Source organism: Lingula anatina, chromosome 9 (genome assembly GCF_051362555.1).
Source record: "Lingula anatina isolate TDL-2025a chromosome 9, LinAna3.0, whole genome shotgun sequence".
Taxonomy (NCBI): Eukaryota; Metazoa; Brachiopoda; class Lingulata; order Lingulida; family Lingulidae; genus Lingula; species Lingula anatina.
The window spans coordinates 14,195,853-14,222,236 of NC_141775.1; the positions used below are offsets into that span (position 1 = coordinate 14,195,853).

At 38.6% G+C, this 26,384-nt stretch overlaps 2 long non-coding RNA genes across 14 annotated transcripts in view; both read right to left on the reverse strand.

The window, feature by feature from the left end:
* Positions 1-2,440, reverse strand: part of LOC147759953 (uncharacterized) — a 28,080-nt gene extending 25,640 nt beyond the window's left edge. For all 7 annotated transcript variants that reach the window (XR_015331113.1, XR_015331114.1, XR_015331112.1 and 4 more), the window contains exon 1: positions 2,328-2,440. This is a non-coding gene — a long non-coding RNA (uncharacterized LOC147759953). The remainder of the gene's footprint in view (positions 1-2,327) is intronic.
* A 92-nt stretch (positions 2,441-2,532) lies between these two features.
* Positions 2,533-26,164, reverse strand: LOC147759954 (uncharacterized). 7 transcript variants are annotated; one of them, XR_015331086.1, is made up of 6 exons: positions 25,170-26,164; positions 12,163-12,299; positions 11,619-11,737; positions 8,495-9,175; positions 5,475-6,155; positions 2,533-3,001 (listed from the first exon to the last, which is right to left on the reverse strand). It is a non-coding gene; the product is annotated as an uncharacterized LOC147759954 (long non-coding RNA). The 7 variants fall into 7 exon arrangements; XR_015331083.1 differs by having other exon boundaries at positions 12,149-12,299; XR_015331084.1 differs by having other exon boundaries at positions 8,495-8,613; positions 9,039-9,175; positions 11,619-12,299.
* Between the last annotated feature and the right edge of the window lie 220 nt (positions 26,165-26,384).

Genomic DNA, 26,384 nt, shown 5'->3' on the forward strand with positions numbered 1-26,384 from the left:
CGGCGTTAGCTGAAAAGTGAAGATGAACAAGTGAAAATGAGAAAGGACTTTTAAATACAAGCCAAATACATGCAAAACAAGAACTGTTTTGAGAAAATATCTAATGTATGACTCAAGACCAAGTAAAGTTATCAGTACAGAAAAGATATATGCATGACAAGCTGCCACAGAAATCCATTAGATGCCATCCAGATCAGAATAATAAAAAACATACTGAATTTTATACATACACTGTTGTCTGTTAGTTATTCATTAAATTGTTTTTTATGGATTGGGGGTGAAAGGTAGGGTTGATTTTAAAGTAACACTTAAAAGATTTGGCCAAATTTTAAGGGTCACACTTAAAAAAGTGGGGTTAATTTTATGGTTAGGGTAAGGGTAAGACATAGGGCTAGACTTAGGGCTAGCTAGGATAAAGATTAGGGTTAGCCTTAGGGACCATTCCCAGTCTATCTCCCTGGGGAGTTTATTAAATTCCCATCCACTTAAAGGGCTTAAATGTCTGTCACGCCTTGTAAAACAGTTAGGGGGTAATTACTTTACCCTCTAGCTGATTAAGACATTTAAGCTGGTTAAGTTGACAGTAATCTAGTGAGACTCCCCAGGGAGTTAGATCGATCCATATGCATCGGTCTGAGCATGAGAACCCAGTCCTAAAAGTTGGGCTTAATGTTAGGGTAATGATTAAAGGTAGGTTTACAGGACATACTTCAGATATTGCTCAGTGCAGGACACATAAATGTGTTTTGATATTGATCCATTTTAAGCATTACAGTTGCCATAGAAATGTAAAAAACATGCCATCCACTTTCCCTCTAGGTTACAAACCACTATAAAAAATCCCATTCACTTTCATTGTAATGTTAATTCTTTCCTTGCTTCAACAAACACTTCCACCTACAACCTAAACAGTATACCTTACCAGTATAGCCATCCAGTCATAATAATTTCATTGTAAGTATGGTAACACAGTTTTTTTTCATAACGTTTGTGGTGGCAGTGCACAAAGCAGTTTTCTTGTCAATTTTGATGCAATATTACATACTGATTAAAAGTGAAATTACCACCAACTAAAATATCTAGCATAAATAACATGAATGTGTAGAAAATTTGATTTTTATTCAGTTTCATGCTCGTGAGAGTTCAAAGTCCCATGGTGAAAATGCCAATAAATTTCACAAAAATGTATAACTTAAGAAAAAGAAGCCAATTAACACTGCCTTTCCAACTCAGGCTGCATTTTAGTCCTAATTACTGTAAATACACTTATTGTGTCTGTATATAAAAATCAAGATACATGTATCTTATCAGCATAGCCTCCCAGTCACAAGAACTTTACTGTAAGGTGCTGCCCCCAAGCAGATGAAAAAAGCACTAAAATGCAGCAGAGGGGAGGGTATGCAAAACTGACTGCAGGCAGTAAAATATCACCTTGAAATAGAAAATAACACACCAAACTAAAAGAAAATGAACAAATTAATTCCTATAATTCATTAAAAAGCTTTCAAATAATCTGAAATAGAGGAAAAACCTCAATTTTCCCTTGTATGCAAATCTTCTTGCCTCAAAATTATCAAATAAGGCTGACCAAAAAGTGATGTATAATGTCTATCTCTCTCTTACACACACACACACACACATACACACACACACTTGCAGACAAGCACAAATGATGTCATCACTGAGATTATATGAAGACAACCTAGCATATGACTAGATGTATAAATTCCATCTCTCTCTCTAACACACACACACACACACACACACAGACACACATGCACACACCAAGTCTTCTTTGAGATTAAGTGAAGACACAGAAGCATGACACAATGTTATAGTTCTAAACAGATATTCTCCCTGTTCACGTTGGCCTATGTGTTATGTAGAGCATTAAATTAATTGTAATGTTATGACAATACTTGATAAGATGAACACTTGTTTCTTTTAAATTTCTTCTGTTTTTGACTTTCGATTCATACAGCTTTCAATATCAGCATGATTTCATACCTTTATTTTGTTTAGTTTTTTACATAAATTTTGAAGTTTATGAAGCTTTTAACACTAAATTCTCAAACACAAAAAAGGTCCACTCCTTCGATAAAAGACCCCTCCTCCCCTTTTGAAATTGCTTGCTAAGGGGCCTGCTGTGAGATGTGTTCGAACACTGGGGTCTCTACTCTGCTACAGCAACCACCGCCTTGAGCACTGGTGTTAAAGCAGACCTTGAAGGCATGTGTGGTGGAAATGCAAAGGGACACTGAGCCAACACTTGAGAAATACTGCATTTTACCAGGTGATTCATATGCATTAAAGGGCTACCAACCTACCTCACAGTAATATCCCTCCAGTCCTACTGAAATTCATAGCCAACCATCACCTCAGTCTCGGACAGAATTCATGTGCACTGGCCAAAGTATCCTGGAGCTCTGAGATGTTTTCTAGACAACTGAAAATGGACAATTAAAAACTGATTAACAGACTCAATGACGATGTTAAGCGGCAGTGTGCTATGAAATTTTCCCTGCAGGCAGGTGCTGGGGATGTGAACATGATGATAAAAAACTGACCTATACCAGTGATGCCATGATAGAATGTTACCATGTGAACCATAACTTGTGCATAACATGAGGCAAGTCATTCACATATGCCAGGGTACAAATAGGTACCATTGGAACAAGCCCATGCTACCAGATGGCTACAGGCTACATATGACTGATGAGGAGAAAGATAAATTAAGACAAGCTATTGGCTACAAAATAGACAGAAATGCAGTATGTGCTCTTTCAGCAATTTAATAGTAACAGCCAGAAGCAGAAGCAGGGAACCACTGATACTAATACATCAACAAACCCAAAATGTGTCACCATGTCAAGGAACTTCAGTGGCAGCTTGGACACGCGGTGCAGTCGTCAAGGTGAACAATGGACCAGGCCAGTCTACAGTGCAACTTGTGGGTCATTCTGGGGCCATCCTTGTCCACAATTCCTGTGTTCGGCGTTAGCTGAAAAGTGAAGATGAACAAGTGAAAATGAGAAAGGACTTTTAAATACAAGCCAAATACATGCAAAACAAGAACTGTTTTGAGAAAATATCTAATGTATGACTCAAGACCAAGTAAAGTTATCAGTACAGAAAAGATATATGCATGACAAGCTGCCACAGAAATCCATTAGATGCCATCCAGATCAGAATAATAAAATAATAAACATACTGAATTTTATACATACACTGTTGTCTGTTATTTATTCATTAAATTGTTTTTTATGGATTGGGGGTGAAAGGTAGGGTTGATTTTAAAGTAACACTTAAAAGATTTGGCCAAATTTTAAGGGTCACACTTAAAAAAGTGGGGTTAATTTTATGGTTAGGGTAAGGGTAAGACATAGGGCTAGACTTAGGGCTAGCTAGGATAAGGATTAGGGTTAGCCTTAGGGACCATTCCCAGTCTATCTCCCTGGGGAGTTTACTAAATTCCCATCAACTTAAAGGGCTTAAATGTCTGTCACGCCTTGTAAAACTGTTAGGGGGTAATTACTTTACCCTCTAGCTGATTAAGACATTTAAGCTGGTTAAGTTGACAGTAATCTAGTGAGACTCCCCAGGGAGTTAGATCGATCCATATGGATCGGTCTGAGCATGAGAACCCAGTCCTAAAAGTTGGGCTTAATGTTAGGGTAATGATTAAAGGTAGGTTTACAGGACATACTTCAGATATTGCTCAGTGCAGGACACATAAATGTGTTTTGATATTGATCCATTTTAAGCATTACAGTTGCCATAGAAATGTAAAAAACATGCCATCCACTTTCCCTCTAGGTTACAAACCACTAGAAAAAATCCCATTCACTTTCATTGTAATGTTTAATTCTTTCCTTGCTTCAACAAACACTTCCACCTACAACCTAAACAGTATACCTTACCAGTATAGCCTTCCAGTCATAATAATTTCATTGTAAGTATGGTAACACAGTTTTTTTCATAACATTTGTGGTGGCAGTGCACAAAGCAGTTTTCTTGTCAATTTTGATGCAATATTACATACTGATTAAAAGTGAAATTACCACCAACTAAAATATCTAGCATAAATAACATGAATGTGTAGAAAATTTGATTTTTATTCAGTTTCATGCTCGTGAGAGTTCAAAGTCCCATGGTGAAAATGCCAATAAATTTCACAAAAATGTATAACTTAAGAAAAAGAAGCCAATTAACACTGCCTTTCCAACTCAGGCTGCATTTTAGTCCTAATTACTGTAAATACACTTATTGTGTCTGTATATAAAAATCAAGATATCTTATCAGCATAGCCTCCCAGTCACAAGAACTTTACTGTAAGGTGCTGCCCCCAAGCAGATGAAAAAAGCACTAAAATGCAGCAGAGGGGAGGGTATGCAAAACTGACTGCAGGCAGTAAAATATCACCTTGAAATAGAAAATAACACACCAAACTAAAAGAAAATAAACAAATTAATTCCTATAATTCATTAAAAAGCTTTCAAACAATCTGAAATAGAGGAAAAACCTCAATTTTCCCTTGTATGCAAATCTTCTTGCCTCAAAATTATCAAATAAGGCTGACCAAAAAGTGATGTATAATGTCTATCTCTCTCTTACACACACACACACACACACACAAACACACACACACTTGCAGACAGGCACAAATGATGTCATCACTGAGATTATATGAAGACAACGTAGCATATGACTAGATGTATAAATTCCATCTCTCTCTCTCTCTAACACACACACACACAGACACACACACACACTTGCAGACAGACACAAATGATGTCATCACTGAGATTATATGAAGACAACGTAGCATATGACTAGATGTATAAATTCCATCTCTCTCTCTCTAACACACACACACACACACACACACACACACACACACACACACACACACACACACACACACACACACACCAAGTCTTCTTTGAGATTAAGTGAAGACACAGAAGCATGACACAATGTTATAGTTCTAAACAGATATTCTCCCTGTTCACGTTGGCCTATGTGTTATGTAGAGCATTAAATTAATTGTAATGTTATGACAATACTTGATAAGATGAACACTTGTTTCTTTTAAATTTCTTCTGTTTTTGACTTTCGATTCATACAGCTTTCAATATCAGCATGATTTCATACCTTTATTTTGTTTAGTTTTTTACATAAATTTTGAAGTTTATGAAGCTTTTAACACTAAATTCTCAAACACAAAAAAGGTCCACTCCTTCGATAAAAGACCCCTCCTCCCCTTTTGAAATTGCTTGCTAAGGGGCCTGCTGTGAAATGTGTTCGAACACTGGGGTCAATACTATGCTACAGCAACCACCAACTCGAGCACTGGTGATAAAGCAGACCTTGAAGGCATGTGTGGTGGAAATGCAAAGGGACACTGAGCCAACACTTGAGAAATACTGCATTTTAGCAGGTGATTCATATGCACTAAAGGGCTACCAATCTACCTCACAGTAATATCCCTCCAGTCCTACTGAAATTCATAGCCAACCATCACCTCAGTCTTGGACAGAATTCATGTGCACTGGCCAAAGTATCCTGGAGCTCTGGGATGTTTTCTAGACAACTGAAAATGGACAATTAAAAACTGATTAACAGACTCAATGACGATGTTAAGCGGCAGTGTGCTATGAAATTTTCCCTGTATATATCAGGCAGGTGCTGGGGATGTGAACATGATGATAAAAAACTGACCTATACCAGTGATGCCATGATAGAATGTTACCATGTGAACCATAACTTGTGCATAACATGAGGCAAGTCATTCACATATGCCAGGGTACAAATAGGTACCATTGGAACAAGCCCATGCTACCAGATGGCTACAGGCTACATATGACTGATGAGGAGAAAGATAAATTAAGACAAGCTATTGGCTACAAAATAGACAGAAATGCAGTATGTGCTCTTTCAGCAATTTAATAGTAACAGCCAGAAGCAGAAGCAGGGAACCACTGATACTAATACATCAACAAACCCAAAATGTGTCACCATGTCAAGGAACTTCAGTGGCAGCTTGGACACGCGGTGCAGTCGTCAAGGTGAACAATGGACCAGGCCAGTCTACAGTGCAACTTGTGGGTCATTCTGGGGCCATCCTTGTCCACAATTCCTGTGTTCGGCGTTAGCTGAAAAGTGAAGATGAACAAGTGAAAATGAGAAAGGACTTTTAAATACAAGCCAAATACATGCAAAACAAGAACTGTTTTGAGAAAATATCTAATGTATGACTCAAGACCAAGTAAAGTTATCAGTACAGAAAAGATATATGCATGACAAGCTGCCACAGAAATCCATTAGATGCCATCCAGATCAGAATAATAATAAACATACTGAATTTTATACATACACTGTTGTCTGTTATTTATTCATTAAATTGTTTTTTATGGATTGGGGGTGAAAGGTAGGGTTGATTTTAAAGTAACACTTAAAAGATTTGGCCAAATTTTAAGGGTCACACTTAAAAAAGTGGGGTTAATTTTATGGTTAGGGTAAGGGTAAGACATAGGGCTAGACTTAGGGCTAGCTAGGATAAGGATTAGGGTTAGCCTTAGGGACCATTCCCAGTCTATCTCCCTGGGGAGTTTACTAAATTCCCATCAACTTAAAGGGCTTAAATGTCTGTCACGCCTTGTAAAACTGTTAGGGGGTAATTACTTTACCCTCTAGCTGATTAAGACATTTAAGCTGGTTAAGTTGACAGTAATCTAGTGAGACTCCCCAGGGAGTTAGATCGATCCATATGGATCGGTCTGAGCATGAGAACCCAGTCCTAAAAGTTGGGCTTAATGTTAGGGTAATGATTAAAGGTAGGTTTACAGGACATACTTCAGATATTGCTCAGTGCAGGACACATAAATGTGTTTTGATATTGATCCATTTTAAGCATTACAGTTGCCATAGAAATGTAAAAAACATGCCATCCACTTTCCCTCTAGGTTACAAACCACTAGAAAAAATCCCATTCACTTTCATTGTAATGTTTAATTCTTTCCTTGCTTCAACAAACACTTCCACCTACAACCTAAACAGTATACCTTACCAGTATAGCCTTCCAGTCATAATAATTTCATTGTAAGTATGGTAACACAGTTTTTTTTCATAACATTTGTGGTGGCAGTGCACAAAGCAGTTTTCTTGTCAATTTTGATGCAATATTACATACTGATTAAAAGTGAAATTACCACCAACTAAAATATCTAGCATAAATAACATGAATGTGTAGAAAATTTGATTTTTATTCAGTTTCATGCTCGTGAGAGTTCAAAGTCCCATGGTGAAAATGCCAATAAATTTCACAAAAATGTATAACTTAAGAAAAAGAAGCCAATTAACACTGCCTTTCCAACTCAGGCTGCACTTTAGTCCTAATTACTGTAAATACACTTATTGTGTCTGTATATAAAAATCAAGATATCATTTCAGCATAGCCTCCCAGTCACAAGAACTTTACTGTAAGGTGCTGCCCCCAAGCAGATGAAAAAAGCACTAAAATACAGCAGAGGGGAGGGTATGCAAAACTGACTGCAGGCAGTAAAATATCACCTTGAAATAGAAAATAACACACCAAACTAAAAGAAAATAAACAAATTAATTCCTATAATTCATTAAAAAGCTTTCAAACAATCTGAAATAGAGGAAAAACCTCAATTTTCCCTTGTATGCAAATCTTCTTGCCTCAAAATTATCAAATAAGGCTGACCAAAAAGTGATGTATAATGTCTATCTCTCTCTTACACACACACACACACACACACACACACACACAAACACACACACACTTGCAGACAGGCACAAATGATGTCATCACTGAGATTATATGAAGACAACGTAGCATATGACTAGATGTATAAATTCCATCTCTCTCTCTCTAACACACACACACACACACACACACACACACACACACACACACACACACACACCAAGTCTTCTTTGAGATTAAGTGAAGACACAGAAGCATGACACAATGTTATAGTTCTAAACAGATATTCTCCCTGTTCACGTTGGCCTATGTGTTATGTAGAGCATTAAATTAATTGTAATGTTATGACAATACTTGATAAGATGAACACTTGTTTCTTTTAAATTTCTTCTGTTTTTGACTTTCGATTCATACAGCTTTCAATATCAGCATGATTTCATACCTTTATTTTGTTTAGTTTTTTACATAAATTTTGAAGTTTATGAAGCTTTTAACACTAAATTCTCAAACACAAAAAAGGTCCACTCCTTCGATAAAAGACCCCTCCTCCCCTTTTGAAATTGCTTGCTAAGGGGCCTGCTGTGAAATGTGTTCGAACACTGGGGTCAATACTATGCTACAGCAACCACCAACTCGAGCACTGGTGATAAAGCAGACCTTGAAGGCATGTGTGGTGGAAATGCAAAGGGACACTGAGCCAACACTTGAGAAATACTGCATTTTAGCAGGTGATTCATATGCACTAAAGGGCTACCAATCTACCTCACAGTAATATCCCTCCAGTCCTACTGAAATTCATAGCCAACCATCACCTCAGTCTTGGACAGAATTCATGTGCACTGGCCAAAGTATCCTGGAGCTCTGGGATGTTTTCTAGACAACTGAAAATGGACAATTAAAAACTGATTAACAGACTCAATGACGATGTTAAGCGGCAGTGTGCTATGAAATTTTCCCTGTATATATCAGGCAGGTGCTGGGGATGTGAACATGATGATAAAAAACTGACCTATACCAGTGATGCCATGATAGAATGTTACCATGTGAACCATAACTTGTGCATAACATGAGGCAAGTCATTCACATATGCCAGGGTACAAATAGGTACCATTGGAACAAGCCCATGCTACCAGATGGCTACAGGCTACATATGACTGATGAGGAGAAAGATAAATTAAGACAAGCTATTGGCTACAAAATAGACAGAAATGCAGTATGTGCTCTTTCAGCAATTTAATAGTAACAGCCAGAAGCAGAAGCAGGGAACCACTGATACTAATACATCAACAAACCCAAAATGTGTCACCATGTCAAGGAACTTCAGTGGCAGCTTGGACACGCGGTGCAGTCGTCAAGGTGAACAATGGACCAGGCCAGTCTACAGTGCAACTTGTGGGTCATTCTGGGGCCATCCTTGTCCACAATTCCTGTGTTCGGCGTTAGCTGAAAAGTGAAGATGAACAAGTGAAAATGAGAAAGGACTTTTAAATACAAGCCAAATACATGCAAAACAAGAACTGTTTTGAGAAAATATCTAATGTATGACTCAAGACCAAGTAAAGTTATCAGTACAGAAAAGATATATGCATGACAAGCTGCCACAGAAATCCATTAGATGCCATCCAGATCAGAATAATAATAAACATACTGAATTTTATACATACACTGTTGTCTGTTATTTATTCATTAAATTGTTTTTTATGGATTGGGGGTGAAAGGTAGGGTTGATTTTAAAGTAACACTTAAAAGATTTGGCCAAATTTTAAGGGTCACACTTAAAAAAGTGGGGTTAATTTTATGGTTAGGGTAAGGGTAAGACATAGGGCTAGACTTAGGGCTAGCTAGGATAAGGATTAGGGTTAGCCTTAGGGACCATTCCCAGTCTATCTCCCTGGGGAGTTTACTAAATTCCCATCAACTTAAAGGGCTTAAATGTCTGTCACGCCTTGTAAAACTGTTAGGGGGTAATTACTTTACCCTCTAGCTGATTAAGACATTTAAGCTGGTTAAGTTGACAGTAATCTAGTGAGACTCCCCAGGGAGTTAGATCGATCCATATGGATCGGTCTGAGCATGAGAACCCAGTCCTAAAAGTTGGGCTTAATGTTAGGGTAATGATTAAAGGTAGGTTTACAGGACATACTTCAGATATTGCTCAGTGCAGGACACATAAATGTGTTTTGATATTGATCCATTTTAAGCATTACAGTTGCCATAGAAATGTAAAAAACATGCCATCCACTTTCCCTCTAGGTTACAAACCACTAGAAAAAATCCCATTCACTTTCATTGTAATGTTTAATTCTTTCCTTGCTTCAACAAACACTTCCACCTACAACCTAAACAGTATACCTTACCAGTATAGCCTTCCAGTCATAATAATTTCATTGTAAGTATGGTAACACAGTTTTTTTTCATAACATTTGTGGTGGCAGTGCACAAAGCAGTTTTCTTGTCAATTTTGATGCAATATTACATACTGATTAAAAGTGAAATTACCACCAACTAAAATATCTAGCATAAATAACATGAATGTGTAGAAAATTTGATTTTTATTCAGTTTCATGCTCGTGAGAGTTCAAAGTCCCATGGTGAAAATGCCAATAAATTTCACAAAAATGTATAACTTAAGAAAAAGAAGCCAATTAACACTGCCTTTCCAACTCAGGCTGCACTTTAGTCCTAATTACTGTAAATACACTTATTGTGTCTGTATATAAAAATCAAGATATCATTTCAGCATAGCCTCCCAGTCACAAGAACTTTACTGTAAGGTGCTGCCCCCAAGCAGATGAAAAAAGCACTAAAATACAGCAGAGGGGAGGGTATGCAAAACTGACTGCAGGCAGTAAAATATCACCTTGAAATAGAAAATAACACACCAAACTAAAAGAAAATAAACAAATTAATTCCTATAATTCATTAAAAAGCTTTCAAACAATCTGAAATAGAGGAAAAACCTCAATTTTCCCTTGTATGCAAATCTTCTTGCCTCAAAATTATCAAATAAGGCTGACCAAAAAGTGATGTATAATGTCTATCTCTCTCTTACACACACACACACACACACACACACACACAAACACACACACACTTGCAGACAGGCACAAATGATGTCATCACTGAGATTATATGAAGACAACGTAGCATATGACTAGATGTATAAATTCCATCTCTCTCTCTCTCTAACACACACACACACAGACACACACACACACACTTGCAGACAGACACAAATGATGTCATCACTGAGATTATATGAAGACAACGTAGCATATGACTAGATGTATAAATTCCATCTCTCTCTCTCTAACACACACACACACACACACACACACACACACCAAGTCTTCTTTGAGATTAAGTGAAGACACAGAAGCATGACACAATGTTATAGTTCTAAACAGATATTCTCCCTGTTCACGTTGGCCTATGTGTTATGTAGAGCATTAAATTAATTGTAATGTTATGACAATACTTGATAAGATGAACACTTGTTTCTTTTAAATTTCTTCTGTTTTTGACTTTCGATTCATACAGCTTTCAATATCAGCATGATTTCATACCTTTATTTTGTTTAGTTTTTTACATAAATTTTGAAGTTTATGAAGCTTTTAACACTAAATTCTCAAACACAAAAAAGGTCCACTCCTTCGATAAAAGACCCCTCCTCCCCTTTTGAAATTGCTTGCTAAGGGGCCTGCTGTGAGATGTGTTCGAACACTGGGGTCAATACTATGCTACAGCAACCACCAACTCCAGCACTGGTGATAAAGCAGACCTTGAAGGCATGTGTGGTGGAAATGCAAAGGGACACTGAGCCAACACTTGAGAAATACTGCATTTTAGCAGGTGATTCATATGCACTAAAGGGCTACCAATCTACCTCACAGTAATATCCCTCCAGTCCTACTGAAATTCATAGCCAACCATCACCTCAGTCTTGGACAGAATTCATGTGCACTGGCCAAAGTATCCTGGAGCTCTGGGATGTTTTCTAGACAACTGAAAATGGACAATTAAAAACTGATTAACAGACTCAATGACGATGTTAAGCGGCAGTGTGCTATGAAATTTTCCCTGTATATATCAGGCAGGTGCTGGGGATGTGAACATGATGATAAAAAACTGACCTATACCAGTGATGCCATGATAGAATGTTACCATGTGAACCATAACTTGTGCATAACATGAGGCAAGTCATTCACATATGCCAGGGTACAAATAGGTACCATTGGAACAAGCCCATGCTACCAGATGGCTACAGGCTACATATGACTGATGAGGAGAAAGATAAATTAAGACAAGCTATTGGCTACAAAATAGACAGAAATGCAGTATGTGCTCTTTCAGCAATTTAATAGTAACAGCCAGAAGCAGAAGCAGGGAACCACTGATACTAATACATCAACAAACCCAAAATGTGTCACCATGTCAAGGAACTTCAGTGGCAGCTTGGACACGCGGTGCAGTCGTCAAGGTGAACAATGGACCAGGCCAGTCTACAGTGCAACTTGTGGGTCATTCTGGGGCCATCCTTGTCCACAATTCCTGTGTTCGGCGTTAGCTGAAAAGTGAAGATGAACAAGTGAAAATGAGAAAGGACTTTTAAATACAAGCCAAATACATGCAAAACAAGAACTGTTTTGAGAAAATATCTAATGTATGACTCAAGACCAAGTAAAGTTATCAGTACAGAAAAGATATATGCATGACAAGCTGCCAAAGAAATCCATTAGATGCCATCCAGATCAGAATAATAATAAACAAATTGAATTTTTTACATACACTGTTGTCTGTTATTTATTCATTAAATTGTTTTTTATGGATTGGGGGTGAAAGGTAGGGTTGATTTTAAAGTAACACTTAAAAGATTTGGCCAAATTTTAAGGGTCACACTTAAAAAAGTGGGGTTAATTTTATGGTTAGGGTAAGGGTAAGACATAGGGCTAGACTTAGGGCTAGCTAGGATAAGGATTAGGGTTAGCCTTAGGGACCATTCCCAGTCTATCTCCCTGGGGAGTTTACTAAATTCCCATCAACTTAAAGGGCTTAAATGTCTGTCACGCCTTGTAAAACTGTTAGGGGGTAATTACTTTACCCTCTAGCTGATTAAGACATTTAAGCTGGTTAAGTTGACAGTAATCTAGTGAGACTCCCCAGGGAGTTAGATCGATCCATATGGATCGGTCTGAGCATGAGAACCCAGTCCTAAAAGTTGGGCTTAATGTTAGGGTAATGATTAAATGCCATCCACTTTCCCTCTAGGTTACAAACCACTAGAAAAAATCCCATTCACTTTCATTGTAATGTTTAATTCTTTCCTTGCTTCAACAAACACTTCCACCTACAACCTAAACAGTATACCTTACCAGTATAGCCTTCCAGTCATAATAATTTCATTGTAAGTATGGTAACACAGTTTTTTTTCATAACATTTGTGGTGGCAGTGCACAAAGCAGTTTTCTTGTCAATTTTGATGCAATATTACATACTGATTAAAAGTGAAATTACCACCAACTAAAATATCTAGCATAAATAACATGAATGTGTAGAAAATTTGATTTTTATTCAGTTTCATGCTCGTGAGAGTTCAAAGTCCCATGGTGAAAATGCCAATAAATTTCACAAAAATGTATAACTTAAGAAAAAGAAGCCAATTAACACTGCCTTTCCAACTCAGGCTGCATTTTTGTCCTAATTACTGTAAATACACTTATAGTGTCTGTATATAAAAATCAAGATATCATTTCAGCATAGCCTCCCAGTCACAAGAACTTTACTGTAAGGTGCTGCCCCCAAGCAGATGAAAAAAGCACTAAAATGCAGCAGAGGGGAGGGTATGCAAAACTGACTGCAGGCAGTAAAATATTACCTTGAAATAGAAAATAACACACCAAACTAAAAGAAAATGAACAAATTAATTCCTATAATTCATTAAAAAGCTTTCAAACAATCTGAAATAGAGGAAAAACCTCAATTTTCCCTTGTATGCAAATCTTCTTGCCTCAAAATTATCAAATAAGGCTGACCAAAAAGTGATGTATAACGTCTATCTCTCTCTTACACACACACACACACACACACACACACACACACACACACACACACACACACTTGCAGACAGGCACAAATGATGTTATCACAGAGATAATATGAAGACAACGTAGCATATGACTAGATGTATAAATTCCATCTCTCTCTCTCTAACACACACACACACACACACACAGACACACACGCACACACCAAGTCTTCTTTGAGATTAAGTGAAGACACAGAAGCATGACACAATGTTATAGTTCTAAACAGATATCATGGGCGTAACTAGGCATACGCACGGATGCACTGTGCATACAATTTTTTGAGCCAATCATGATATTATTCTCTATAAATTTAGTGTATTTTTCACGAAAAATAATCGAAAATCCTCTTCGATTGCAAGTTAGAGTCACCTGAATGTACAAATCTTCTGTATGAATCGTATACGCACCATTGTTCTGACGCCCCCCGTCTCGTTTGCTTTCACAGAACTGAGGTAAATAAACAATACTAGCTACCTCCAGAAGTCCTATCTTCCTTTGCCTCTTAATTGGAGGTTTGAATGCCTTTCAACTCTCAGGTAGCCTTTGTCTTAAGTGTGTCGAATGCACACTCGCTGGCGAGATTTATCTCAGATAAAAATCTACCTGTGTTATTTTCAAAGAGTGCTCCAGCAGACCTGGGGATACTAGATAAAATCTGGACAACGGGCTTTATCAGGAGCCAGAGAAACAAAAAAATATTTACTGCAAAGCTCTAAAGAATTTTGACACGGACTTGACCCAGCTTAACCCTCTAAACTAACAGGGTGATATGGGCAATTTTCACAAACAAACAGAGCTTTATCCTGTAATATATTTGTTTGATTTTGGATGATACCATATATAAGTTCAACTTTTAGAAGATTCATCATTAAGCTGACCATGCAGGGCCGTAGCCTGAGCAAAATGCCAGGGGGGGGGGGGGCAGTAAGCGGACAGGAGGGGGTGAAGCCCCCCAGGGGGGAGGGGGTGCCCCCCTCCCACGGTGTGGAAAATTTTTAAAAACTGTATGTATACTACTGCATTCTGGTGCATTTTAAATGTTATTCATTAGTCAATCAGAAGTCAGAAATTGTGGGTTCATTTTGCCATTAGTACAGTCATTTTTTCCACACAACACGGAGGGTGAGCTTTTTGGCATAAACTGAGTTGGCTAAAAACAGTACGCCTTTGTAAACAGATTGTTGAATGATTGTCTAGTGGCCATGAGTGCCTTTTCTCACAGAATTGATACAAACTTTGCAATTATTTTTTTTACCTTTGCGATCATTTTTTGCACCCCAATTTCCAGGGGGGGGGGGGGGGGGGGCAGCTGCCCCCCTGCCCCCCCGGAGGCTACGGCCCTGCCATGGATAGCAAGAAGGTGTAAGAATCCTACAACGATCAACTGTTCTTAAGATTATTTTCTGACAACTCGGGATAACCGCAACAAACCAGGTCGAACAAAGGTGCCTCACCGTTATTTAGAATTTAGCTTGATACAAGCGGGCATAATTTGCATATGTTTTCAAAGTTTGTGTCAGTAAGCCCCTAGTTCAATAAATATACCATTCTAAGCAAGGCTTTTTTCAGCGAGCCCTCCAGCTGCCAATTGAACGGCCGCTGTCATCACTGGACGGCCTATGTTTTCAAATTTAGAAGGCTGGATGGCTTACGATTAAAAAAGTCTTGACTTGTCGGGGCAGCTGTGGACGTCGTATGAAAATCCATTGCAGTAATTTGACGTATGAATATTATACTACTTTGTAGTGCACGCTGTTTTTCAGTCACGACGTAACTACTACCTAGCTTACAAAACACAATAAAATGTTTCCATTGACTTTAAAATATATAATGCAGAAGTGACAAGAATGGTCTACATTCGGTACTAAATGAAATATGACCTAACTTGCCGCCAAATTATGAAAGGGGACACCTTTCGGATCTTTATACGTATGGCACCTGACAAAGCTAATACATAACAAAGGCAATTTTTATATCTTCGGCGAGAGCTTGTTCGCAATCCGAAAGAAACGAGAAGGCAATTTTCATATTTGTTCAAGAGACTTCGTTAACCGAGGATCGGGAACAAGAGATAGTTACCGACCGCAGCGAGATGAGAAGCCAATTTTCGTATCTTCAGCAGGAGATCGAGCATGATCTGAGCGAAAAGAGAAAGCAATTTTCTCATTCGTTCAATGGACTTCGTTCGCAGAAGATCATCAGCCAGGGATCGTTCGCGATCCGAGCGAGACGAGAAGCCAATTTTTATATTCATACAAGGGCGTTCTTTCGTGGAAGAGCGTGACGGGAGATCGGTATCAATTATTTTTAACCCACTTTCCCAATGAAATTTATTATTAAAAAAAGATTCCATTAATTTTTACCCCACCCCCACCCCCGCTCACGGCTTTTGGAAAAGTTTGAGGCCCTGAAATTTTGAAGTAAGATACAGATGGCAATTATGTATGGCCTGTACCCCAATCCCGGAAAAAGCGTTGGTTCAGGGTGAAATAATTTACTGGAACTCAATTATATTGAGGGAATATTTTAAACTTTAAGTAATGATTTTATAAACGGTGAAAACTAAGCTATTATATGTGGCACATATAATTTAAACTGCCCTTCATCTTTTGCGTAAGTCGATCTACATTTAGCTATACCTGGGAATTTTAAAATTCTGTGCGTACAATTTTAAAAGGTCTGGTTACGCCCCTGGATATTCTCCCTGTTCACGTTGGCCTATGTGTTATGTAGAGCATTAAATTAATTGTAATGTTATGACAATACTTGATGAGATGAACACTTGTTTCTTTTAAATTTCTTCTGTTTTTGACTTTCGATTCATACAGCTTTCAATATCAGCATGATTTCATACCTTTATTTTGTTTAGTTTTTTACATAAATTTTGAAGTTTATGAAGCTTTTAACACTAAATTCTCAAACACAAAAAAGGTCCACTCCTTCGATAAAAGACCCCTCCTCCCCTTTTGAAATTGCTTGCTAAGGGGCCTGCTGTGAGATGTGTTCAGAACACTGGGGTCTCTACTCTGCTACAGCAACCACCAACTCCAGCACTGGTGATAAAGCAGACCTTGAAGGCATGTGTGGTGGAAATGCAAAGGGACACTGAGCCAACACTTGAGAAATACTGCATTTTAGCAGGTGATTCATATGCACTAAAGGGCTACCAACCTACTTCACAGTAATATCCCTCCAGTCCTACTGAAATTCATAGCCAACCATCACCTCAGTCTTGGACAGAATTCATGTGCACTGGCCAAAGTATCCTGGAGCTCTGGGATGTTTTCTAGACAACTGAAAATGGACAATTAAAAACTGATTAACAGACTCAATGATGATGTTAAGCGGCAGTGTGCTATGAAATTTTCACTGTATATAACAGGCAGGTGCTGGGGATGTGAACATGATGATAAAAAAACTGACCTATACCAGTGATGCCATGATTGAATGTTAACATGTGAACCATTACTTGTGCATAACACGAGGCAAGTCATTCACATATGCCTGGGTACAAATAGGTACCACTGGAACAAGCCCATGCTACCAGATGGCTATATATGACTGATGAGGAGAAAGATAAATTAAGACAAGCTATATTGGCTAAAAAAAAGACAGAAATGCAGTACGTGCTCATTCAGGAATTTAATAGTAACAGCCAGAAGCAGAAGCAGGGAACCACTGAAACTAATACATCAACAAACCCAAAATGTGTCACCATGTAAAGTGAATTTCAGTGGCAGCTTGGACACGCAGTGCAGTCTTCAAGGTAAACAGTGGACCAGGCCAGTCTACCGGTACAGTGCAACTTGTGGATCATGCTGGGGCCATCCTTGTCCCCAATTCCTGTGTTCGGCGTTAGCTGAAAAGTGAAGATGAACAAGTGAAAATGAGAAAGGACTTTTAAATACAAGCCAGATACATGCAAAACAAGAACTGTTTTGAGAAAATATCTAATGTATGACTCGAGACCAAGTAAAGTTATCAGTACAGAAAAGATATATGCATGACAAGCTGCCAAAGAAATCCATTAGATGCCATCCAGATCAGAATAATAATAAACAAATTGAATTTTTTACATACACTGTTGTCTGTTATTTATTCATTAAACTGTTTTTTATGGATTGGGAGTGAAAGGTAGGGTTGATTTTAAAGTAACACTTAAAAGAACTGGCTAATTTTCAAGGGTCACACTTTAAAAAGTGGGGTTAATTTTAAGGTTAGAGTAAGGGTAAGACATAGGGCTTGACTAAGGGCTAGGATAAGGATTAGGGTTAGTCTTATAGGGACCATTCCCACAGATATTTGGATCAGTCTATCTCCCTGGGGAGTTTACTAAATTCCCATCAACTTAAAGGGCTTAAATGTCTGTCACGCCTTGTAAAACTGTTAGGGGGTAATTACCTTTACCCTCTAGCTGATTAAGACATTTAAGCTGGTTAAGTTGACAGTAACCTAGTGAGCCTCCCCGGGGCGTAATTACTGGTAGCGCGAGCCAGTTACTTATAGTAACTTATAGTAACTGGCTCGCGCTGCCAGTAATTACGCTGCGGGATATTCAGGGCACAGATAGTGATCATAAGACATACCGCAAATAGAAAATAAAATTTAGAAAATAGACATTGCATGTGAATGAAGCCTTACAGGCCATACTTCTGATATTGCTCAGTGCAGGACACATAATTGTGTTTTGATATTGATCCATTTTAAGCATTACAGTTGCCATAGAAATTTAAAAAACACTTTCCCTCTAGGTTACAAACCACTATAAAAAATCCCATTCACTTTCATTGTAAGGTTTAATTCTTTCCTTGTTCAACAAACACTTCCACCTAAGATTTAAACAGTATACCTTACCAGTATAGCCTTCCAGTCACAATAATTTCACTGTAAGTATGGTAACACATTTTTTTTCATAACGTTTGTGGTGGCAGTGCACAAAGCAGTTTGCTTGTCAATTTTGATGCAATATTACATACTGATTAAATCTGAAATTACCACCAACTAAAATATCTAACATAAATAACATGAATGTGTAGAAAATTTGATTTTTTTTCAGCTTCATGCTCGTGGGAGTTCAAAGTCCCATAGTGAAAATGCCAATAAATTTCACAAAAATGTATAACTTAAGAAAAAGAAGCCAATTAACACTGCCTTTCCAACTCAGGCTGCATTTTAGTCCTAATTACTGTAAATACACTTATTGTGTCTGTATATAAAAATCAAGATATCTTATCAACATAGCCTCCCAGTCACAAGAACTTTACTGTAAGGTGCTGCCCCCAAGCAGATGAAAAAAGCACTAAAATGCAGCAGAGGGGAGGGTATGCAAAACTGACTGCAGGCAGTAAAATATCACCTTGAAATAGAAAATAACACACCAAACTAAAAGAAAATGAACAAATTAATTCCTATAATTCATTAAAAAGCTTCCAAACAATCTGAAATAGAGGAAAAACCTCAATTTTCCCTTGTATGCAAATCTTCTTGCCTCAAAATTATCAAATAAGGCTGACCAAAAAGTGATGTATAATGTCTATCTCTCTCCTACACACACACACACACACTCACACACACACACACACACACACACACACACACACACACACACACACACACACACACACACTTGCAGACAGGCACAAATGATGTCATCACTGAGATTATATGAAGACAACGTAGCATATGACTAGATGTATAAATTCCATCTCTCTCTCTCTAACACACACACACACACACACACACACTTGCAGACAGGCACAAATGATGTCATCACTGAGATTATATGAAGACAACGTAGCATATGACTAGATGTATAAATTCCATCTCTCTCTCTCTAACACACACAACACACACACACACACACACACACACACACACACACACACACACACACACACACACACACACCAAGTCTTCTTTGAGATTAAGTGAAGACACAGAAGCATGACACAATGTTATAGTTCTAAACAGATATTCTCCCTGTTCACGTTGGCCTATGTGTTATGTAGAGCATTAAATTAATTGTAATGTTATGACAATACTTGATAAGATGAACACTTGTTTCTTTTAAATTTCTTCTGTTTTTGACTTTCGATTCATACAGCTTTCAATATCAGCATGATTTCATACCTTTATTTTGTTTAGTTTTTTTACATAAATTTTGAAGTTTATGAAGCTTTTAACACTAAATTCTCAAACACAAAAAAGGTCCACTCTGTAACATTATCTTCTTGTTTTTGGTAAATGTCATCAAAGTTCACAAGCTTCCATTAGTGGCATTTTTTGAATGACCCTTGGTCACCTACAGATTACACTTGATGACAGTTCTCAGCCATTGTTAAAGTAAACAGGTGTTCCTCATACTTTTTAATGTACATGTATATACAAGCCTAACACTTCACAATAAACTTTCGTAGAAGTCAGACGCATTGTTGTTGTCTCTCTCCTGAATAGAGTCCGGCACATTGGACTCAGTAAAGAGCCATCATATTACATGGTGTCAGAAGTGGTTGCCAGACATAGGCAACAGTGACGATCCGTGGCAGTTTTAACATTGTGTTAACTGTTAGCATGGAACTCACTGGTATCCCAACACCTTCCATGGACTGGAGTGCGTCTAATCTTCCTGAACAGTGGAAAAAATTTCACAGTCTCGTGGAACTTATTTTTAATGGGCCACTAAAGGAAAAGGAAGAGAAAGTGAAGGTGACTTATCTCTTGTTATGGATAGGAGACAAGGGGAGAGAAATAAAGTCAACTTGGACAAATCTGGACGAACCAGACAAGCTGCAGTCATATTATGACCGTTTTAAAGCCCATGTGCAGCCGAAACTGAATCCCATCTTCGCGCGGTTCAAGTTTAACAATGAAACTCAAGGTGCATCTACCGTTGAACAATTTATCACTCGTTTGCGGACACTTGCTGTTGACTGTGCATACACAAATGCAGAAGAGATGATCCGAGACAGGATCGTATTTGGTACCTCATCAGAGAAAGTGAGGGAAAAACTCATAAATGAAGGTGACAAGCTGACACTCGACAAAGCTGTGCAGATAGCCCAGTCGTACGAGTATTCAATGGAACAACTCAAGACAATGGGAAAAGAGGTCAGCAGCATTAAGAAACAACCTCCACGTACAGGCAACTGGAGACATGTGAACAGACAGAAGAAACAGCAAAAGCAGGACAGACATGAGTGTAACAATTGTGGCTACGAGCATGCCAAGACTGATAGATGTCCGGCTAAGGGTAAACAGTGTAATAACTGTAAGAAATTCAATCACTTTGCTAAAAAATGTCGCAAAAGTATTGCTAAAAAACATGTTAATGAGTTGCAAGCTTTGCCAGATCAGCCCGATTCTGATTCTGATTCAGATTCACAATTTATTGTAGATAGTATTGACATGTCAGAGGGTTTAGATCAAGCATTTTGCCATGTAGAAATTGGTCCAGCAAAGATCAGTGTTAAGTTTAAGATTGACACAGGTTCTCAAGTGAACATTTTACCCAAGCATGTGTTTGACTCAATAGGTCATGTAGACGACCTGAAACCTCCTAGTCAGAAGCTTACTGCTTATAATGGTCATTCACTAAAAAACTTAGGGTCTGCAAATTTCACTTGTCAGTATAAGAAAAAGTCCATTGAACTTCTGTTTCACGTCGTTGATACAGAATCTTCACCGATACTTGGTTTGAAAGCATGTATGGACTTGTGCCTGATTAAGTTAGTGTATGCGTGCGATGTAGATGCTGATGTGAAGCGAGAGCTGGTCGGAAAAAGAGATTCTAGTAAACCCAGCCAAAATCTGAACAAATCCGAGTTTGGTAAAGACCAAATATTGCATGAATACAAAGACGTATTCGAGGGTATAGGATTGTTCCCAGGTGAATGTGTAATTCACACTGATCCCGACGTAATTCCTGTTGTTCACCCCCCTCGCAAAGTGCCGCATGCACTTCATGAAAAGCTCAAAAATGAACTTGAGCGTATGGAGAAGCTTGATGTGATTTGTAAAGTCACAGAGCCCACAGAATGGGTAAATTCTCTAGTGATTGTTGAGAAGCCTGAATCAAGCTCAGGTAAGGTACGTGTGTGCCTGGATCCCAAAGACCTAAATAGAGCTATTTTGAGACCCCATTACCCCCCTAGAACATTAGAAGAAGTATTACCCCAGTTAGCAGGTGCTCAATACTTCAGTAAGTTGGATGCAAGGTCAGGGTATTGGACAATTAAACTATCCACAGAATCCTCATACCTTACGACGTTTAATACGCCATTTGGTAGATACAGATATCTGCGACTGCCTTTTGGTTTGAGATCGTCGCAGGATGAGTTTCAGAGAAGGGTAGACGAAAATTTTGAGGGTCTTGACGGTGTAATAGCCTTAGTAGATGACATCATAGTGTTTGGAAAAAACAGAGAACAGCATGACCGAAATCTGCGTAATGTTCTACAAAGATCACGTGAGTGTGGGATCAAACTCAACAGAGAAAAAATGGAAATCGGCGTGACTAAAGTAAAATATTTTGGTCACATTATCACATCAAAAGGCTTAGAGCCTGACCCGGAAAAGGTCAAAGCAATTAGGGAGATGAAAGCCCCGACTAATAAGAAAGAGTTAGAGACTTTTCTGGGTATGGTGACATACCTAGCTAAATTTGCTCCCAACCTTTCAGAGATTACCACCCCCCTTCGCAAGTTACTTGCAAAAGACATGATTTTTCATTGGATCGATGAGCATGAGAAAGCTCTCAATGAAGTAAAAGAGGTAATCACAGCGGCCCCAAGTCCTACGTTAACGTATTTTGACCCCAGCCAGGTCACTACCTTACAGACTGATGCCTCTAAGTATGGTTTAGGTGCTGCACTGTTGCAGGATGGAAAACCCATAGCTTATGCATCCAAAGCTCTCAATACATCAGAAATCAACTATGCCCAAATAGAAAAAGAAATGTTTGGGATAGTTTTTGGGTGTAAGAGATTTCACCAATATGTTTATGGCCGTAAAGTAGTAGTGGAGACAGACCACAAACCTTTAATTCCTATATTCAAGAAGCCCTTGAATACAGCCCCTCCACGCTTGCAGAGAATGCTGTTACAATTACAGCGATACGATCTGGAGGTAATTTACAAACCAGGTACACAGATACCACTTGCAGACACATTGTCTCGCAATTTTGTAAAAGACACCTACCCAGAGCTCGCTAAAGGAATGGATGCACACATACATGCAGTGCTCTCAAAAATTCCTATTAGTGATAGAAAGTTAGACGAAATTCGTCAAGAAACTGAACAAACTGAACAGTTTCAGACTTTGCGCAAAACCGTTTTAAATGGTTGGCCTGTTAAAAGGAGTGATTGCCCCTCTGAGATTATAGAATTTTGGAATCACAGAGACGAATTGTCTTACATTGATGGCCTACTGCTCAAAGGTCAAAAGGTTATCGTACCCCAGAAACTAAGGGTGAAAATGCTGCATTCTATACACACAGGTCACAAAGGAATAGAGAAATGCCAAAAACGAGCCAGATCAGCAATTTTTTGGCCAGGCATGTCAGGTGACATTAATGATTTTGTTTCCAAGTGCCCCATTTGTCTCATGCAAAGAAATAACAACCCTAAACAACCTTTGCAGCCACACCCCATCCCTGATTACCCCTGGCAAACAGTTGCCACTGATTTGTTTACATGGGATGGAAAGGATTTCATAGTTGTAGTTGATTATTACAGTCGATACTTTGAGGTAGCTCAACTTACCTCTACTCAAAGTTATCAGGTAATCAGCAAGTTAAAGGTTATATTTGCTAGATTTGGAATCCCAGAAACTGTCATTTCAGACAATGGTCCTCAGTACGCCTCTCAGGAGTTCACTGATTTCTCTAAGCAATATGATTTCAAACATGTGACCTCCAGCCCCAATTACCCTCAGTCCAACGGACTAGCTGAGAAATATGTCCAAATTGTAAAGAGACTGTTTGAAAAGTCAAAGTCTGATAAATCTGACCCTAATTTGGCCTTATTGGAATACAGGGTGTCCCCCCTTGACATCGGATACTCCCCAGCGCAGTTATTACAAGGACGGCAGTTGCGTTCTGTTTTACCTGCCACCAATCAACAGTTGTGTCCCCAGTTCATTGATCCTGGAAAGGTCAAACATAAGATAGATTTAAGTCGTCAAAAGCAGAAGAAATTTTATGACCATGGTTCCCGACCCCTTCCCCCTATAACTGTAGGTGAGTCAGTCAGATTTCAGCGAAATGACAAGTTATGGAAACCTGCCAATGTCATTGATAAGGTGAATGAAAATTCATTTGTTTTACAAGCTCCTAATGGTGGTATATATCGACGTAACAGGCGTCATATTCTCAAAACAAAAGAGCCCAATGTTCCTCATGACACTGACCCACAAGTGCCTATTTGCACTGAGAATCTGGTTAATAAATCCAGTGATCTTAAAATTCTAGCAGATCACCCAGAGCCTGCTGTAAATGCCCCAGTTAAGTCCCCAGTTAAAGTCAAATCAACCCCTCAGAAAGATGAATGTCATACACCCCAGCCCTATGTAACACGAGCTGGCAGAGTTTGCAAACAAAAAATTATAGAATCTATGTAATTTTTGCAAAGTGATATAAAAGACTTTAGAGGAAATTACCCTTGGACAAAAGGATATGAACTTAACTTTATCAAGAATTTTTTCAATGACAGTATATGTTCACTATTGGATACACATATCTGACAGGCAGTACTAACAAGCACATATTGCCAGTGCAGGGATATTTCACCAAGACTATGACTGTTAACACCCAGGACATTTGATTGAAGAAAGGGAGATGTAACATTATCTTCTTGTTTTTGGTAAATGTCATCAAAGTTCACAAGCTTCCATTAGTGGCATTTTTTGAATGACCCTTGGTCACCTACAGATTACACTTGATGACAGTTCTCAGCCATTGTTAAAGTAAACAGGTGTTCCTCATACTTTTTAATGTACATGTATATACAAGCCTAACACTTCACAATAAACTTTCGTAGAAGTCAGACGCATTGTTGTTGTCTCTCTCCTGAATAGAGTCCGGCACATTGGACTCAGTAAAGAGCCATCATATTACACACTCCTTCGATAAAAGACCCCTCCTCCCCTTTTGAAATTGCTTGCTAAGGGGCCTGCTGGGAGATGTGTTCGAACACTGGGGTCAATACTCTGCTACAGCAACCACCGACTCGAGCACTGGTGATAAAGCAGACCTTGAAGGCATGTGTGGTGGAAATGCAAAGGGACACTGAGCCAACACTTGAGAAATACTGCATTTTACCAGGTGATTCATATGCATTAAAGGGCTACCAACCTACCTCACAGTAATATCCCTCCAGTCCTACTGAAATTCATAGCCAACCATCACCTCAGTCTCGGACAGAATTCATGTGCACTGGCCAAAGTATCCTGGAGCTCTGGGATGTTTTCTAGACAACTGAAAATGGACAATTAAAAACTGATTAACAGACTCAATGACGATGTTAAGCGGCAGTGTGCTATGAAATTTTCCCTGCAGGCAGGTGCTGGGGATGTGAACATGATGATAAAAAACTGACCTATACCAGTGATGCCATGATAGAATGTTACCATGTGAACCATAACTTGTGCATAACATGAGGCAAGTCATTCACATATGCCAGGGTACAAATACCGTATAGCTAAAAAAAAACACGACTATTGGTACGCGTATGATCGATAACTGATTTAATTCTCGTAAGATTACCATCCGCCCCCTTCCTTATGAATAGGTATTACTTTATTAATACAATGCAACCGTCGTGTAGCCGCATGTTAGAAGACAATGTTTGATTACGCACAGCAGTAGGAGGCCGCTACCCCTTCCCAGCAAGGAGTCAACACAGCAGCGCGTAACCCGGGGTTAATTAGGGGTTATTAGCTGTCCACTTATGATCGGTATTGTTCGTCTTGATTGCAGCACACTTCCTACTCACTATTGGTTCGACCGCCTCTTCTTTAAATGCTCTCTCAAACCTTTCCTCTGTCAGCCGAGAATGGAAACACGTTTATCTGCCGATAAACTACGTCGTTGATGTATTATTCGGCATCATTCAACAGTGGGTCATAAGGCTCTATCTATCATTTTTTTCGTCTCGCATTTTACCAGATTGAGCTGACGCTCGAAAACTAAATTTAATGAATAATTTTCTCACGTGCACCGTATCCAGCTAATTTTACGACAATAACTACCACGGCACCTCCGCCATTTGCAATTGTAGACGAACCACGTGTTTCCAACTGATAGGCCAATACAACTATACCAGACCCATTGTACGAGAAAAGACCGTTTATATTTAATTAATTAAAAAACATTTGAGGATTGCGACTTTCTATTGATATACTGTCGATGGTATCCCTGTATTAAATCATCCACTGCTACCCCCTCTTTTGTTGTGTAGCATGACTCGTATCACAAGATGGCCTTAGAAATGAAGTAAGACAGGCCTACACTCTGATAGTTTTTAGTCTATTATTAACCCTAATGTCGTTGCTTGTCATTCATTCTAGAACTC